Raw genomic sequence first — 19,042 nt, forward strand, 5'->3', positions numbered from 1 at the left:
CTCTTAGAATGGACATGAAGTATGAAGATATTCACCAGAAGGATCACTTTGAAAGAGTGATCCTGTCTACTCAATCAGGTAGACAAAATGACCTATTCAATTTCTAACAGCAGACTCTTTCCTTAGCCTCTTCAGTGTTCGCTCAATGGGCCCATATAAAAAATGGCCACGGTAACAGGGATAAAGGCTAGGCATGGGCTCACCAAAGCTCATCTAGCTACCACCTCTCCTGAGTGTCCAACTTGCCAACAGTAGAAGCCAACACCAAACCCCTGAAATAAAATGATTTTCCCAGAGGTCCAACCAGTCACCTGGAGTTGCACTGGTTTTCTTCCATGATGGAAGGAGTGAAAATTTGTCCTCACATGTTTTAGACTCATATTCTGGTACAGATTTGTCTTCCTTGCCTGAAGTGCTTTTTTCAGCACCTCCATATGGACTTACAGAATGCTTTAATCATTGCCATTAGTGTTCCACACACATGCTCCATCCAGAGGAAATATTTTAAGGCAAAGGAGGAATAGCAATGATCTTGCATATATATAATTGATTGGTCTTTTCATCCGAAGGTAACTGGCTTGATAAAATGATAGAATGGCCTGTTTAAAGATCATCTACGGCACCAGCTGGGAGACCACTGGCAGACACTGTGAGGTTGGCGTGCTATCCTACAGCATGCAGTATATACCCTAAACCAGTTTCCACTAGGTGGTTCTATGTCCTCCAGAGCCAGAATTCATGGGTCCAGGAACCAGAGGGAGACGGTAAAAGCACTCCCTTTCACTATTATATCTAGTGAATTTTTTCATCTTCCCTGCAACTCAAAGAAATTTTGTGTCCTGTCAACGTGACTTTGAGCTCAGTGGATTTAGACATCTTAGTGCCCAAGGGAAACACAGTCACTGTTCTGATGAATTCTGAGCTTTTTGAAATTCTCATGCCGCTGAGTCAACAGATAGAGGAATAAGTTTGCTCTAGTGGCCAAGGTGGTTGATCCCAATTACCAGGAGGCAATTGAATTGCTGTTACATAATGGAGGTATGAAGGACTGTGTTTGAAACACAGAGACCCACTAGAGCACCTCCTAGTACTCTCTTGCCCAATAGCCCTGGTCAATGGAAAACTGCAGCAACTCAATTAAGACAGACATCCAAGGATGCATATCCCATGGGAATGAAGGTTTGGACCACCTCACTAAGTAAAGCACTCTATCCGGGTGAGAAGCTAGCAGAGGAAGCATGGATTGGCTGCTGAACAAAGGCAACAATGGTTACCAGTTAAGTCTGGTAACAGGGGTTACCAGCAGCAATACTTCGTATTATTTTTCCCCTTCCTCCCCCATATCCTCATGATTTTATGTGAAGAACGCTGGTGACTGCTAACATTTTCAGCTGCGAGTACAACCAGATTGATGACATCAGTATCGATGATTAACTGATGGGACTCTCAGTGGGACACTGTGTTGGGACACAAACACTTACCTGAGGGAAGGACAAGAGTGGATATAGAGAGGGGAGAGGAGTGAACCGTGCCCCTCCAGATCTACTCTCCCCTCTCTTCCACCCTGTTCTCTGCTCCCAGAAAGCTGACCTCTAAGGACTATGTCTGTGAACTTCCTTGCCCCCTGACCTCTGATTGAGGAACATCAGGAGATCAGAGGACAGAAGTAGAGTGAGATGGGGTGTTTATTCTCTCCACCCATTTCCCTAACTGTAGAGCCCCCCGAGTCCCAACCTGTATCCCTCCATCTAAGATTTCAGCTCCAGCCAGGGACCCTGGCACTCGCTCGCATGCGTGCTCTCTCTCTCTGTAGTTTCCAGTAACTGCTTCCTTCCATCGGCCCTTCTGAAGCCCTGCATAATTAGCTTCTAGACCCTGCACTGTCCCTTCTGAGGGCCCTACACCCTGACCTGTGATTACCTCTTTATTAGATCCTCTTCAGTTTAGTCTATAGATATGCTATCTGTTTGCTGCTGTGACACTGACACAAGCATCTTTCTCACCCACTAAATTATGAGTTCCTTGAGGGCAGGGTCTTATTCACTATTGTATTCTCCACAGCTTAACCAGTGCCTGGTTTATAAGAGGTGCTCACTAAACATTTGTTGATTGAATGAATGATAAAATGCAAATATCTGTAACACAAGACAGACTATACGTAGCATAAGAACAGGCCGCCATACGCAGCAAAGAAAGACAAGTGGGGCTGAGGTCCAGTCTACACAGAGCTGGCACACAGCTGCCTCAGCCTGATCCAGAGGAAGGGCTATCTTTATGGAATTAGTCCAACCAGGGAGGTACCTTTTGATAATATGCACAAAGAAGTGCTATGTCCCAGCAGGTAGTCTTGCGTAAGAAAAAGATTTGACCTAAGCAATTTGGGTAGTAAGAGAAAAGGTTTATAACAGCTTGGGGACAGTAAAGAAAGATTTCAGCTAGGGGACATCTCATGATTACATTTATCATGAGATAAATGCATTGCCATTCAGTTGTTTATTTATATGATATTTACAATGTTTTAATGTACTATAAGGATGAGACAGGGTATTTTTAGCCAAGGCTACATAACCTCAGACAAATCATGATAGGATTTTTTTTAACTCCGGTCCAATTAGTTGAGGGCTAATTTAGTAGTGGGAGATGCTTCCAAATACTTAACACATGATTCAGCTGTATAAACAGTGGTGGAAAATGAGGCTGAACAAATTTCTCATACGTTCTGATTTGGTCACAGGTGTACAGACAAGGATGTATACAGAGCTTGAATTCTCTCTGTAAAGAAGAAAAAGGAAACCGAGTCCAAGACCAATAAATATTTTTTTTCAGGTTGCTAAACCAATATCTAAATACTGTGAGGTGAATAACTGAATACATAAATAACAATGCTATGCTTCAACCCTATCGGATAACCTTAAATAATAGTGCAGAGAAATAAAGCCAAAGGCTTAACTCAATTGCTACCCATAAGGCAGATCAGGGACTAACTCCACTGAAATACTTTGCTTTATTTGGTATATCTAGATTCATTTCAAATAGTTGTAGGAAGTACTGAATCTGACTTTGCAATGATAATTTAAACAAAATCTCTGTGATAGACTAAAATGCTCTAGGATTAACATTTGTGAGACTCTCGGGTACTTAGTAAAAATTATAGGGTTTGGGGGTTCAGTGAAAGGAGAATTGGCGAGCCTTCACCTTCAGAAAAAAGAAGTTATTTTAAGATTTCCATGGCAAAAGTGGATTACTCAATAGAGAACTCACACATTTTAATGGTTATATCTGACCAGTCCTACCGGCAAACAAATAAGACAGCTTTTGTTACTCTGCTACCCTGGGTTAATTTAAACCACACCTGTTTAGAAGGGTGTCTAGGGAATTTCTACAAGTTTTGACCTGCATCTCCTCATTTAGAGTTAACGAGAATGTGCTTCTATGTCATATTTATGTCTCGGGTTTCAAAACCCTCCGCAGGGGAGTAAAGCAAGTTTGCCATTTTGTGGGTCACTTTGTGGAGTAAATGTCTCATTTTACCTTCTCTCTGATCGTTTTTGCCCCTTGTATAATGGAAACAACATTGTTTTAAGTCAGGCTGTTTGATTCAAATTCTAACATTCCCTTGTTTTTAATTGTGTGCATGCTAAGATTCTGTTTCCCCCTTTATAAAATTGGACTAAGAATAACTGTCTTACAGGGCTGTTATCAAGTACATCAAAAATGCATAGAAAGTATTTCAGTACCAGGTATTTAATAAGCGGGAGCTGCATCATTATCCATATTATTATTATTACAATTCCCCCTTCAGGACTTCTATGATACCAATTTGATTTCAAGAGCCTACAGTGCTTAGGAAAGAAAGTATTCAAAATTATTCAGGAAAGCAGGGTGAATCACTAGTAAGTCAGTTGTATTTTATTCAATGACATGTACCTAATAACGGTAAGATAGGCTTCTCTGAGCCTTTCTGCCATATAAAACATACGTATCATAAAACAGAATTGTTTTTGAACTGCAGTCAGAGAACCAGTGGAGGTGAAAATTTAGGTAAGGTCTGCAAAGTCTAAGTCACTCCCAGAGCACTCAGAATTCATAAATGAGTTTCTCATTTGTCAATGTTGGTCCAGATTTCAGTATCCTCTGTGAGCAATTAACAGCTTTTGCTATTGCCTAAAATATAAAATCTCCATGAAATGATTTTTGCCATTTTTGTTTGCTATAATTGTTGCCATTGTTCATTTAGACATCATCTATATCTCTTCAGTCCAATAAATAAATAAAATGTCCAAATCGCTTGAAACAGCGCTCCGTGCACATCTTGGATAAATAGTATGATAACAGAGGTGCTTTAAGGGGCCTATCCAGTAAAACTGTAAATCCCCAAATTCCAGCCATATTATAATATCAGTGTTGAAATTTTTCACATAAGGAATTAGAAAAACTTTTACAATGTGATTAATACATCACATTGTTTAATATCCACCTTTCTTCTTCCCTGACCCTTTCTGAGGAACATATCTAACAACAGATAATTTGCCCCATTCTTTCAAAATGTCAAATGTCTTTTTTCTTTATTTGAATGATTTGATCTAAGAGAAGTGGCTTGGAAAAGCATTAGGAGTGTCAGGTTTTATAATAAACCATGTGGGTGGAGGGTTTTGTTGGGTTGATTTTTTTTTTTTTTTTTTTTTTTTTTTTTTGGCTGACAGCAAACAAGTCTATCTGAAAACACACTAAGCTCCAGCAGGTGCCCAGAGCTAATTTGGTTTGCAACTATTTTTAAAAAGCACTAGCTAAGTTTTATAACAAGTCGTACCAAATGGCTGTATTGTTGTTCTGTCTTCCTGCAATCCAGGGACAAGTTTTAAAATGTGACTCTAAAGATACGGCCAGGAATCTAAAATACCCAGCTTCTTAAACCTTCCCCTAGATCCCTAGAAACAAAACAGTTAGAGGTTTACACTTGAGTTTCCACTTCACACATTTCTCCATGAAATCTCTGCACTTCCTGTCAGTAGTTTTCATTTGAATCTAGCAAGTTTTAGCTCTGGCCAGAAAGGATGATGTGAAATGCCTCCCAGCAGCCAGATTCAGCTGGATCTGTGGATCCAACCACCTGCTGACAGCATGTGTTTTGGCTCCAGGCAATAACAAGGGATATTCACTCTCCCTATGGACTTTCACAGCAGGCCGGTCAGTCAACATCTCCTCCTAATACTCCCAGATTAAATGCCCATTTAGTTGCGGTGTTTGAAGAACCCTCAGTTTTTAATCTCTCTGATTCATTTGGTTAGCCTGGCCTTTCCTGTCTCAAATACAGAAGTCCTTTTTGGATTAAGATACAAAGATTAGATTTGAGGGTTTGTTTTTTGTTTGTTTGTTCTATCTCTGTATATCCAAGCACAGAAATCACTAATATAGTGCCTAGGGTCAAAGTAGATATTAGTTCCAGGAGGCAGCAGGTGTCATGTGAGAGTCAGCCTAACCCGGATTTGAATTACACACTTGGCAATGTGTAATCTTCGGCAAGTTACTTAACCTCTCTGACAAAGATGGAGATAACAGTACCTACCTCAGAGGATTGTTATGAAGATTAATGTGATTATACATATAAAATGTCTAACATTGTCAGGTTCATCATAAATGCTCAATAAATTCCAGTTGCTTTTTTTTTTTTTTTTTTTTTAACAGTGAAACCACCCAAATCTGCTTTGTGTTCATTGTGCCACAGGGAACAGTTCAGCTGATAACATCCCAATACACCCTTCCATCTGACTCTCAACGATACTTCTGTAACAGGATCGTGGCAGCCATCATTAGCCTCTTCCTGCAGATTGGGAAACGGAGGTGCAAAAAGATGAAGCAGGGCTTCCCTGGTGGCGCAGTGGTTGAGAATCTGCCTGCTAATGCAGGGGACACGGGTTCGAGCCCTGGTCTGGGAGGATCCCACATGCCGCGGAGCAACTAGGCCCGTGAGCCACAATTGCTGAGCCTGCGCGTCTGGAGCCTGTGCTCCGCAACAAGAGAGGCCGCGATAGTGAGAGGCCCGCGCACTGCGATGAAGAATGGCCCCCACTTGCCGCAACTGGAGAAAGCCCTCGCACAGAAACGAAGACCCAACACAGCCATAAATAAATAAATAAATAAATAAAATATTAAAAAAAAAAAAGATGAAGCAATTTTACCAAAGCCTTACGAGAGCTAAGTAGAGAGCCCAGACTCGGCCGTGGATCGTCTAACCCTAAATCCAGTCCTTTTTCTCCAGCTTTATCATTTGCTGTTTGATTTTGTTCCACACACTCTGAATTATTCAGTGAAAACCTACTCTCCCTAGTCTCCATTCTTGGCAGATGCAGTAAACAGAATTGTGAGCCCACAGCAGGGACAATACAAGCTGGCCAAGCCATGTCCACTCTGGTCCTGCGTCTGGCCCTGCTGGTGCAGCCAAGGAGCAAACTGGGGGAGGACGTGGCCGCCTTCCGGGCCATCAACTTCAAAAGGCTGGGGTATTAGGGCCAGAGAGGACCGCGAAGGGCAGGTGGTGGCCTCAAGCCAAGGTTAAGTTGTGATGAGTTCAATGCTGACATCTTGAGGCTGAAGAGACAATAGGACAGCTAGCTTGTTGCCTTGCCCACTCCACCCTCATTCAAAGGGTTGCCTCTGTAATGCGTGGTCCTCTCAGCGGCCCTGAGAGGTGCACAGTTACCATCCGGTGGGCTGGCACCCCTGTACCCCAGACTCCCCAAACTCCCAAGTCTCAAAAAGCTGCCTTGGGGCTTCCCTGGTGGCGCAGTGGTTGAGAATCTGCCTGCCAATGCAGGGGACACGGGTTCGGGCCCTGGTCTGGGAAGATCCCACATGCCGCGGAGCAACTGGGCCCGTGAGCCACAACTACTGAGCCTGCACGTCTGGAGCCTGTGCTCCGCAACAAGAGAGGCCGTGATAGTGAGAGGCCTGCGTGCTGCGATGAAGAGTGGCCCCCGCTTGCCACAACTAGAGAAAGCCCTAGCACAGAAACGAAGACCCAACACAGCCATAAATAAATAAATTAATAATTGGGGAAAAAAAAAAGTTTAAAAAAAAAAAAAAAGCTGCCTTGTGTCTTGTTGTTAAAAAAATTTTTTAAATCATACTTGAAATTTTCTTGCTTCATTTGACCTTCGCGATCACACTGGACTGTAGACAAATCAGGTATTTTTTAAGGATCCTCAGGTTCAGACATGTTAGCTGGTAAGAGGGGGCACCAGGAGGGCAAGCCAAGCTATCCAACGCCTCACCAAATTCTTTGTACCACCTCCCTGCCTCCTACCATACTCACGGTCCCCTACTAGGAAGCATAAAGGGAATTCTGTAAACATTCGCTGAATGGATGATACAACAAAGGGATAATGAGGAGCTATGTGTTCCCATTTTCTACACATTCTGCCTCCCTTCTATTGTGAATGAAACTCCCAGCAAACACAGCTGAAATAATCAACTCATTTTTGTCCTGTCACGCCAGTTTATGTTGCCGCAAGCCAAAGCAGTAACGACCCGGGTCAATTCACCCAGGACACTCCTAGGGGAAAAAGATTCTCGATAAGGGAAGGTTGCATAAAACAATCTGAAAGAACAAAGAAAAAAAACCCACAGAGCGAAAAGACCACAAAATTAACGTACCCCATCTTCACTTGGTGGACACTGCCAGTCTCTCCCTGCTGTTGACCTATGAAAATGTGTAAATGTGATTTTAGAGCAGGAAGGTCATGAAACCATTTGGTCAGCTCAGGCAGACATCAGACTCATCAAGCCTGAAAGGTTGGAACATGAAAGCAGTAGAGAAAGCAAATTCTGGGAGGTCTGAGGAAGCAAAAGAGAAAGATGGAGAGAGAGAGAAAACTGACTCAACAACTACACCAATGATGACAAATAGTGACATGGCACGTCCTTGTTAATATGTGTGTCCAAACTCGGTCAACAAAAACCCCTCAGATCAAACAGAATTCCCCTTAAGATTCCTTTCACTAGTTTACATTATTATTGTTTATAACAGATTCATTAATCAGGTGAATTAATCAGGTGGTCCAGGCCCTCTTTTGTCAAAACATCCTTGATTACTTAGAAGATTAGCAACAGGCTGGGTCTCCATGATTGGACTGCTGGTCACTCAAGCACTTGTTTATGATGCTTCTCGTTTCAACGTGGCATGACAGCCTTCCCAAACCAGACCTTCCCGTTACCTAATCACATTCCTGTTCCAGATTTTAATCTACATTTAGGAACACTGAGGGGCAAAAACTTTTAAAGTGAAGTTAAAGACACCTGCAAAATTTGACAGGGAGAAGTGTGTGGAATGTTTAGAGCCTTGGTTTGAGTTCTAGGAAACGTCTCTTGTCTTTCTGGTCTTACTGAAGGGAATATTAATCTTTGCATTCATCCCCACAAAGTGGTCAGTTGGGTGGATCATGCTACTTGATGTTCTTCTCCAAAACCTCAAATCAACACATTATGCATCTGTGGAAATAGAAAAGTCTCATGTGTCCAAGACCTATAAGACACAAAGAAGTCTAAAGCAAACAGGTGAGGAATAAGAAAATTACCACAGAATGCCAAGAGAAAAATCAATATATGCTTTTTTTTTTTTTTTTTTGGTGGAGGGCAGCAATCTGTGCTTGCTTATGAGAAATCTTAAAACAGTGCTTCTCTACTAATATTACCACCTCCAGAGGACACTTTGGACATCTGCGGGGGTTATTTTATTGTCTCAATGGTGAGAGGATGCCAAAGGCATCCAGTGGGTGCAGGCCAGAGATGGCACATGTCCTCGAGTAAGCGGGCTGCTGCCACGGGGCAAGGAACTCTTCCACATCCTATGTGATGTTGAGGCTCTCGCCCCACATTCACGTAGATGAACACCCTATTTATAATTGTCTAAACCCTATGTGTTTTAGATTTAAACTCAATTTTTGCAGTATTTTAATGTATTTTGGGGATTTGGGGAGGACTGCTACTGTGGCATACACTGAGAGGACATTTTGCACTATTTTCTTCCAAATTTTACCAAGAGTTGTTCACTATTTTCAAAAATCACGTCACGAACAAAATGCCACTGAATGTGAGCCATCAGTATCAGCAAGCCCCCTCTGCTGTATCTGTCCCATCACCACATCCGATTCCCTCAATGCGTCCTCTCATGTAGAAGTGCCAACGCATCCACATACTGAAATACACATCATTTTTACTATAAATCACTATTCCTTCATTTCTCCTTTATATTACAGTTGTCTCCATCGGTTATATCATCTATAAAATACACTGTAGGATAGTAAAGTGAGTGTTGCAGATAATCTGTTATAAAAACAGTTTTGATATTCTATCTCCATCATTTCTTCTACATTTATTAACGGCACGATGGATTTAGGAAATTATCCATGGACGCTAACATGTGTGGGTGAAAATTTCACATGAAACAGGATATTTATGCAGTCGTGAAGCATCTCCTCACAAACTGTGTAACTGCAAAGAGAAAAATAGTACTTTACAGTGGCGAAGCCTGGCAAACACTACCTTAATCAAATGATCAAGGTTTAGAAAAATATTATATTTATGTGTGTATATCTATATATAGAGAGAGAGAGAATGAGAGAGATGTCAAGAGAGAAGGAGAAGGAGGGGGAGTAAGAAGAGGAGGAGGGGTAGGAAAGTGAGGGGAGGAAGCGAAATGAAATGTAAGAACTGAAGTAACAATTTTTAAACCATTATCTGACTGCTTCATGTGTAAGTCTTTGGGGAATTCATGTTATATAAACAATTAGTGTTAATTTCTATTTCATAGGTGTAGATAGACTCATGGAAATATCTAAGAAGAGAACAGTGGGAGAAAGTGATGTGAAAGAAGAAACAGTACAAATTGAATGGGAGTCATAATTTTTAAAGTTTAATGTAACTTTATCCTGGTTTACAAAGATTCTATGAATGCAGTGTGAGATTTGAATACAAGAGAAACCGATAGAATTTTTATACCAAACAAACAAAAGCAAATCAAACACCTCACTCTAACCCTGTTCAGTCCAACATACGGATTCTCGCAGCAGTTGCTGACCGCAGCTTTGCATATGTCCCCAGACTGCAGGGCGCAGAGTTTTCTCTGAGAAGCCAAACAACAAAGGATACTCGGTCACCACAATCATATGCTCCCAAGTACAAAATGTTAAGTAAATGATTAACCTACCAAAGCATTTTTTGGAAAGATAGGCAGACTTCAAGGATTTCAAAATCTTTCAGGAAACCCCTGAACTTGCCCACATCCTGGGAAGAGGGGTACGAGGAGGGGCATTTCCCTTTGCAGGAGCCCAGGAACCATTACACAGCCCAGCTATCCATCCCAGCCAGGAGGGTCGGATCCCAGCGCAGCCCAGCACGCAGCAAAGGGTTTTCTCCTTCGCAAGCAGTTGTCTTTTTCCTGGCAAACAAAGCCAGGTGCCAGAAATTTTACCCAGACTGCGAGGGAAAGAAAGGAGAGGAAGCAGAAGAGGGAGGAGGATGAAGAAAGAAAATAGAATTATTAGGAAAAAAATGAAAGATGAGGTCAAGATGGTTACAATTTGAAACAATTTCAGAAAAGTTACATATTTTTTTCAAAGCACTGAAAGCCTCTCAAAGCTCTGAAAAGGCACAAGCCCCGCAGGGAGATGTTTTCCCCTAGCCCTGAGGCCTCTCACCCAACCGTAGAAAAACAGAAAAGAGATCTCAAACTCAGAAGTTACAAAAGTATGCATGCTTGTATGCGCTATTGCTGGTTGGGTTTCATTTCTTTGTCTAAAGAAACTGTTCTTGCAAGTTACCACCACCCCCAGGGACGCCTTGCCAGTGTGCTTCCCAGGGCTTACATCATCTTGTGCTTTCCTTACACCTGTTTCTATTTCTCACAAATTCCTCTCCCTTTCACCTGAACAATGGAGGTACCTTTCCCAAGTTCCTTAATTAAATCTTATTTTATCTTGCAACTATCAGGAAAAAACAAAGTCATTCGGGGTCATCTCTTCAAGGTTGAGAAGCCTGAGCCACCCACCTGCTCCTGCTTGTCAAAATTAAATCTGCCAAGTGCTGAGTTGCTTGAAAATGTCCTGTTAAGTCATTTAAAGACATAGCTCTTCATATATCTAGCAAAGCAGAACCTTAATTTGAGACATACACCTTGCCACAATCACAGAACCTTTCCACCAAATGTTTTCTTTATAAAATAAAATAAGCTCCCATCTGAAAACATTATTACCCATGTTTCATCTTCGTATTTACTTCCTTAGCAAGATAAAGCATTCTTTCACCTAATGAACCATGAACTCTTCCTCAACAGTAAAGGATGTTGGGACTTCCCTGGTGGCACAATGGTTAAGAATCCACCTGCTAATGCAGGGGACACGGGTTCGAGCCCTGGTCCGGGAAGATCCCACATGCCGCGGAGCAACTAAGCCTGTGCGCCACAACTACTGAGCCTGCGCTCTAGAGCCCGCCAACCACAACTACTGAGCTCACGTGCCACAGCTACTGAAGCCCGTGCACCCTAGAGTCCACGTGCTGCAATTGAGCCCATGTGCTGCAACTACTGAAGCCCGCGCGTCTAGAGCCCAGGCTCCACAACAAGGGAAGCCATCACAATGAGAAGCCCGCGCACCACAACGAAGAGCAGCCCCCGCTCGCCACAACTAGAGAAAGCCCGTTCGCAGCAGCAGAGACCCAACGCAGCCAAAAATTTAAAAAGTAAAAAATAATTTTTTAAAATAACAGTAAAGGATGTTTTTTAAGGAATAATTGGCATAACATTATCTAGTTTCAGTTGTACAACATAATGATTCAGTATTTGTATATATTACAAAAAAGAGCACCACAGTTAAGTCCAGTTAACACCCATCACCATACATAGTTACAAAATTGTTTTCTTGTGATGAGGATTTTCAAGCTTCACTCTCCTAACTAATCTCAAACATGCACTACAGTGTTATCAACTACAGTCATCATGCTGTATACTACATCCCTGTGACTTAATATATTTTATAACTGGAAGTTTGTACCTTTCACCCCTTTCGCCGAGCCCCACCTACAAACCACCTGACTCCCCACCTCAGGCAATCCCAATCTGTTCTCTATATCCATGAGATGAGGTGTATGTTGGGTTTTTTTAATTGTTTTTTTAGATTCCACATATACATGAGATCATAAGGTATTCTCTTTTTCTGTCTGCCTTATGTAACTTAGCATAATGCCCTTAAGGTCCATCCATGCTGTTGCAAATAACTAGATTTCACTCTTTTTTCTGGGCTGAAAAGCCCGGAATCCTAACCACTAGGCCACCAGGGAACTCCCTGTAGGTCATTTCTATATCTTGGCTATTGTAAATAATGCTACAATGAACAGAGGGGTGCATATATCTTTTCCAATTAGTGTTTTCATTTTCTTTGGGTGAATACCTAGAAGTGGTATTGCTATCATATAGTAGTTCTATTTAAAATTTTTTTAATGAACTTCCAATATTTTCCATAATGGCTGCACCAATTTACATTCCTACCAGCAGTGCACAAGTGTTCCCTTTTCTCCACATTCTCACCAACACTTGTAATTTTTGTCTTTTTCGTAACAGCCATTCTAATAGGTATGAGGTGAAATATTGTGATTTTGATTTGCGTTTCCCTGATGCTTAGTGATGTTGAGCATCTTTTCATGTACCTGTTGGCCATCTGTATGTCTTTTTTGGGGAAAATATCTATTTATATCTCTGCCCATTTTTTAATCAAATTGTTTGTTTTTTTGCAATTAGGTTGCATGAGTTCTTTATATATGTTGATTATTAACCCTTTATCTGATGTATGATTTGCAAATATTTTCTCCCATTCCCTATGTTGCCTTTTCTTTTGTTGATGGTTTCCGTTGATGTGCAGAAGTTTTTTTAGTTTGATGCAGTCCCACTTATTTTTGTTTTTGTTGCCTTTGTTTTGGTGTGAAATCCAAAAAGTCATCACCAAAACCAATGTCAAGGAGCTTACCACTTATGTTTTATTCTAGGAATTTTATGATTTAAGGTTTCATGTCCACGTCTTTAATCCATTTTGAATTTATTTTTGTGTATGGTGTAAGATAGTGGTCCAGTTTCATTCTTTTGCATGTTGCTGTCCAATTTTTCTAACACCATTTATTGAAGAGACTATCCTTTCCCCATAGTATTTTCTTGGCTCCTTTGTTGTAAATTAACTGATCATATATGCGTGGGTATATTTCTGGGTTCCCTATTCTGTTCCATTGATCTGAGTGTCTGGTTTTTTATTTGTTTGTTTGTTTTTGCCAATACCATGTAATATAGCTTGAAATCAGGAAGCATGATGCCTCCACCTTTGTTTTCTCAAGACTGTTTTGGCTATTTGGGGTCTTTGTGGCTCCATACAACTTTTAGGATTATTTGTTCTATTTCTGTGAAAAACACCTTTGTAAGTTTGATAGAGATTGCATTGAATCTGTGGATTGCTTTGGGTAGCATGGACATTTTAACAATATTTATTCTTCCAATCCATAAGAATAGAATATGTTTCCATTGATGTGTATCTCCTTCAATTTCTTTCATCGATGTCTTATAGTTTTCAGTGTACAGATCTTTCACCTCCTTGGTTAAATTTATACCTGGATATCTTATTCTTTTTGATGCAGTTGTAAATTGGATTGTGTTTTGAATTTGTCTGACAGTTTATTATTAGCATATAGAAACCCAACAGATTTTTGCATGTTGGCCTTGTATCCTGAAAATTTACTCCATTTGTTTATTAGTTCTAACAGTTTTTTTGGTGGAATCTTTTGAGTTTTTTATATATAATATCATGTCATACGCAAATAGTGACAGTTTTATTTTTTCCTTTTGAATTTGGATTCCTTTTATTTCTTTTTCTTGCCTGACTGCTCTGGCTAGGGCTTCTAATACAATACTGAATAAAAGTCGTGAGACTGGGCCTCCTTGTATTGCTCCTTAGAGGGAAAAGTTTCAGTTTTTCACCACTGAGTATGATGTTAGCTGCGGGCTTGTCATATACAGCCTTTATTATGCTGGGGTACCTTCCCTCTATACTCACTTTGTTGAGTTTTTATCATAAATGGATGCTGAATTTTGTCAAAAGCTTTTTCTGCATCTATAGAGATAATAATAAGATTTCTATCTTTCATTTTGTTAATGTGGTATATCACATCGATTGATTTGCAGACGTTGAACCATCCTTGCATCCCTGGGATAAGTCCCACTTAATGATGGTGTATGATCCTTTTAATGTACTGTTGAATTCAGTTTGCAAATTTTGTGTTGAAGATTTTTGAAGCTATGTTCATCAGGACATTAGACTGTAGTAGTCTTTTCTTATGGCATCTTTGTCTGTTCTTGGTATCAGGGTGATGCTGGCCTCATAAAATTGGTTTTGAAGCATTCCCTCCTCTTTTATATTTTACATATTTTGAATGTTTGGTAGAATTCACCAGTGAAACCATCTGGTTCTGGACTTTTGTTTGTTGAGACATTTTGACTACTGATTCAATCTCCTTACTAGTCATCAGTCTATTCTGATTTTCTGCTTCTTCATGATTCGGTCATGGTAGGTTGTGTGTTTTTAGAAATTTATCAATTTTTTCTACGTTGTCAAATGTGTTGGTGTATGATTGTTCACAGCATTCTCTTATGATTGCTTATATTTCTGTAGTATCTGGTGTAACATTTCCTCTTTCATTTCTGATTTTATGTGTGTTCTCTTTTTTTCTTGGTGAGTCTAGCTGAAAGTTTGCTAATTTTATCTTTTCAAAGAATCAACTCTTAGTTTTATTAATCCTTTCTACTGTCTTTTTAGTCTGTTTCATTTATTTTTGCTCTGATCTTTGTTATTTCCTTCCCCCAGTAAAAGATATTTTAAAGTTAACAGATCACTTGCAACTACAGTGCCTTATAACAGGTTTCTATCCTTCCTTCCTCAGCAAGCATGTGGGATTACCAGAATTAGCATTTTAATAGTTTCAGTTCCAAGCACTAGGCTGTCAATCTCTACATCACATCATTGACACAATCATTCATTTTCCTCTTTCGTTGAGAGCTGCTGACTTGTGTCTTCTCTGGGCATCTCCATCTAATCCACTTGCCTTAAAAACCCACACCCCTGTCAGATAATCTAGGATATATTACCCTACAACCTAAGCCCTGAATAAATGCCATTGTAAATTGTGCCCTTAACAGACTGTGATTGCTAAGATTTTTTTATCACATTCTTCAAAATGACTTCCAAAGAATCATTTTATGAAATGAGTTTAACATTATCTACAGGGACTTCCCTGGTGGTCCAGTGGTTAAGACAATGCACTTCCAATGCAGGGGGTGCAGGTTCGATCCCTGCTCAGGGAACTAAGATCCCACATGCCACATGGTGTGGCAAAAACAAAAACAAAAACAAACAAAAAAAAAAAACCATTATCTACAAAGTTCTTATTGTGTTTATGGAAACTGTGTACTCGTTCTAATTGTCCATTCTGTCAGGTGAACTCAGTTTGGTTAGTTTCTGCAAAAGCAGAAGCTTTGCAGGTTTCCTGTTCACTGTGGCCCTTTGTTCTGTACACATAGCACCTCAGCTCAGTGAGGAGGGGCACAGGCTCCCACTGTGGGTCCCCTTGATTCAAACCAGATGGATAAGTCATAGTTTCTTCAGGCATCATTTCTTCATATAAAATTAGGGAGTTCACTACATGATCCTTTAACTCCCTTATGGGTCTAAATCCTGCATCTCTGTGACTATGACAATGACTCCACAAGGACGCCTTGATAACGGTCAACCAGCTCACACTCTTAGAGGCTTTGCACCTTCCAGAGCCTTCTCTCATAACCTACCTCATAGAATTTTCATAACACCCCCATGAGGCAGGCAGCATTGGCAATTTTTTCCTCATTTTGCTGATACTGACCCTGAGCCTCAGAGAGTGACTTGTCCAAGGCATCACGGCCACGAATAAGCAGGATCTTGACTCAAACCCCAACCCAAAGTTTTAAATTCCCAGTCTGGTGCCCTTTCTACTATATAATAATGTTCCTCATAAAGTTTCTATAAACCACCACTAAGTCAGTTGTACAGAAAACTCTCATTCTCTACTATATGCTTCCATGTAAATTAATCTAGATAGTATCACATGCAGGTTTCATCATTCTGAGATTTTTGTCCTGGGCAATTAACATTACAGGATTCCCCTTAGGAAATTTAACAGTCTAGCACTGACATTTTTGTGGACCATGAAGGCTGTAACACCCAAAGCTCTGTGATGAGCATTTTCTTGGCTCAAAGATCCTCCCCTCCAGAAGTCAGTCTTGGTGAAACAACAGGATGCACTTAAATAGCCTATACCAGAAGGTGGAAAGTCTAGGGAAGAAGTACAGTGTCTCTGGGAACTTCACCCTGGGAGTGTCAGAAAAGGCATATTAGATCCAACCATCCCACTCCTGGGAATATACCCAGACAAAACCATAATTCAAAAAGATACATGCTCCCCTATGTCCATAGCAGCACTATTTACAACAGCCAAGACATGGAACAACCCAAATGTCCATCGACGGATGAATGGATAAAGATGTGGTACATATATACAATGGAATATTACTCAGCCATAAAAATAGAATGAAATAATGCCATTTGCAGTAACACTGAATACTAAGTGAAGTTAGTAATACTGAGTGAAGTAAGTCAGAAAGAGAAAAACAAATACCATATGATATCACTTATATTTGGAATCTAAAATATGACACAAATCAACATGTCTACCAAAAAAAATAAAAACAGACTCACAGATATAGAGAACAGACTTGTGGTTGCCAAGGGGGGGTGGTGGAGGAGGGAAGGATTGGGAGTTTCGGATTAGCAGATGTAAACTATTATATATAGGATGGATAAACAACAAGGTCCTACTGTATAGCACAGGGAACTATATTCAATATCCTGTGATTAAACCATAATGGAAAAGAACATGAAAAAGACTATGAAAAAGAATATATATGTATAATTGAGTCACTTTGCTGTACAGCAGAAATTAATACAACATTGTAAATCAACTATACTTCAACAAAATTAAAAGAATAAAAGAAAAAAAGGCATATTAGCTTCCTGGGCTGCCGTAACAAATTACTACAAACTTGGGGACTGAAATTTACTCTCTCACAGTTCTGGAGGCCAGAAGGCTAAAATTGGTATCAGCAGGGCTGTACCCCCTCTGAAGGCTCTAGACGAGTATCCTTCCTTGCCTGTTCCAACTCCTGGTGGCTCCTGGCATTCCTTGGTTTGTGGCAGCATCACTCCAATCTCTGCCTCTATCTTCATGGCCTTTTCCCCTGCGTGATTTCCTTTCAAAACCCTGAACTAATAACATCTGCAGAGACCCTATTTAACTAATTACATCTGCAAAGACCGTACTAAGATTTTGACACCAGCAATAGAGAGGAAAGCTATCCTAAGAGGATCCAGGAGCAAAGATATGGAAGAAGGCAAGTCCTGGACACCTAGGAGAAGAGGAGCACCCAAGGGGAGCTATAAGAAAGTTGAAAGGATGATGTGTCGGTCTGCTCAGGCTGCTGTAATAAACTGCCATGGACTAGTGGTTTAAACAACAGACATTTGGGACTTCCCTGGTGGTGCAGTGGTTAAGAATCCACCTTCCAATGCAGGGAACACGGGATCAATCCCTGGTCGGGGAACTAGATCCCACATGCATGCCACAACTAAGAGTTCGCATGCCACAACTAAGGAGCCCGTGAGCTGCAACTAAGGAGTACTCGTGCCACAACTAAGGAGCCCGTGAGCCACAACTAAGGAGTACTCATGCCACAACTAAGGAGCCTGCCTGCTGCAACTAAGACCTGGCACAACCAAAATAAATAACAAAAAAAATTTTTAATTGTAAAAAAAAAACAAAAACAGACATTTGTTTTCTCATAGTTCTGAAGGCTAAAAGTCCAAGATTAGCTGCCATCAGGGTTGGTTTCTGGTGAGATTTCTCTTCCTGGTTTATAGACCACCCCCCCCTCACTGTGTATCTGATGTGGCCTATCTTCTGTGTGTACACAGAGAGAAAGCTCTCCAGTGTCTCTTCCTCTTCTAATAAGAACATGAGTCCTGTTGGATTAGGGCTCCACCCCTTATGACTTCATTTAACCTTCATTACCTCCCTAAAGGCCCTATCTCCAAAAACAGATGCATTGAGGGCTAGGGCTTTAATATATGAATTTGGGAGAACACCATTCAGTCCACAACAGATGATCTGAGGCCAAATCAAGATGAGTCAAGACTACCAACTAGCCCAAGGAGTTTGACCTCCATTCTGTCAACGGTGGAAAGATGCTGGAAATCTTGAAAGTGGTTATGGAAATGTTTTCAAGAGAGGCACCATTCTTTTCATTTTCCTGGTCTATAAAATAAGAGCTATTTTCTAGGAGCCTTTCCAGACTAACAGACAGTGATTACTGACTGCATTTTAGAAGGTTAATTTCTTAGAATTTGTTGCTCTCTCTAATATATAGCCTATGAAGCAATTATGTCACCAAAAGGTAGATAATTTTTAAGGGCATTGGTTTTTGTTCTAAAAAGGTTAATGATGGAGTAGCTTCTACCAAAACCACCAAGATCCTGCTGGTTCTTAGAGAGTGCTGTCAAACAGACATTAAGACAGAATAAGATGTACTTGGGAGATTAAAAAAAAAAAAAAAAAAGACCAATAACTCTGGCATGGTTAGCTCACACCACAAGAATATTTGTGAACATTTTTCCAAGGCCTTACTCTTATCCAGTTTCCAAAAGAAATCCTGGTCTTTTTAAACTCTCTGTTCAGTAAAATGTGAACTGATAAGGAGCACTGAATCCCAGAGGGCCAGAGCTGGCAGGATGTTTCTGAAATTACTCGTTTCTGACTTTCACATCACAGATGAGGAAGCTGAAGCCCAGAGATATACAGCGAGGGGCCTGGGATCCCACAGCTACTTATTAGAAAAGCTTGCTTGACACAGACAAGAAAGAAGTTTCAGAGG

Source organism: Balaenoptera borealis (genome assembly GCF_965194805.1).
Source record: "Balaenoptera borealis genome assembly, chromosome: 17".
Classification (NCBI taxonomy): Eukaryota; Metazoa; Chordata; class Mammalia; order Artiodactyla; family Balaenopteridae; genus Balaenoptera; species Balaenoptera borealis.